Here is a 578-nt window from a genome sequence, read left to right on the forward strand (position 1 = left end):
TTTTTTCCTGGATTTGTTTTCCATTCATGAATCAAGGGGGAGGTTTTCTCGGTCGGATGCGCTGGGCTGCTCCCCAGGGGGGCGGCAGCCGCCGAGCCCTGGGGGGGACGCTGGATAGTCTTCTATCCAGAGCGGGAGGAGGGGGCCGCTGACCGGCTGTAGCTCTGTCCCCCCGCTGGGGCTGCCCCCACCCCCTCTCCCCAACAGACCGGCCTGCCGGGGAACTGTTGGTGGCGACGGAATGTGACCGCAAATTCCTGCAGCACATTGCTGCCTCCCACTCGCCCCTCCCCTTCACCCCCTCCCCCTTCCTCGCCCGTAGGATAAAACATAACTCTGAGGATAATAACACCTACGGTCCCCCTCACGTCTCCCCCCCTCCCTCCCCTACTCCTCCCGGTCCACCGCTGCTGAGACACCCCGCGAGTGTGCACTCTCGAAAATAATCTGCTGTGTGGACCAGAGGGCGGTCGCTGTACCAAGCCCTGAGCGCCGCGTTGTTGGTGGACGATTCAAACACCAGAGAGCTCTGCTTGTTTTTCTTCCGCTGTCCCTCCCCTTTTCTCTCCCTCGCCGCC

Source organism: Frankliniella occidentalis, unplaced genomic scaffold, assembly GCF_000697945.3.
Source record: "Frankliniella occidentalis isolate FOCC.00 unplaced genomic scaffold, Focc_3.1 Scaffold90, whole genome shotgun sequence".
Lineage (NCBI taxonomy): Eukaryota > Metazoa > Arthropoda > Insecta > Thysanoptera > Thripidae > Frankliniella > Frankliniella occidentalis.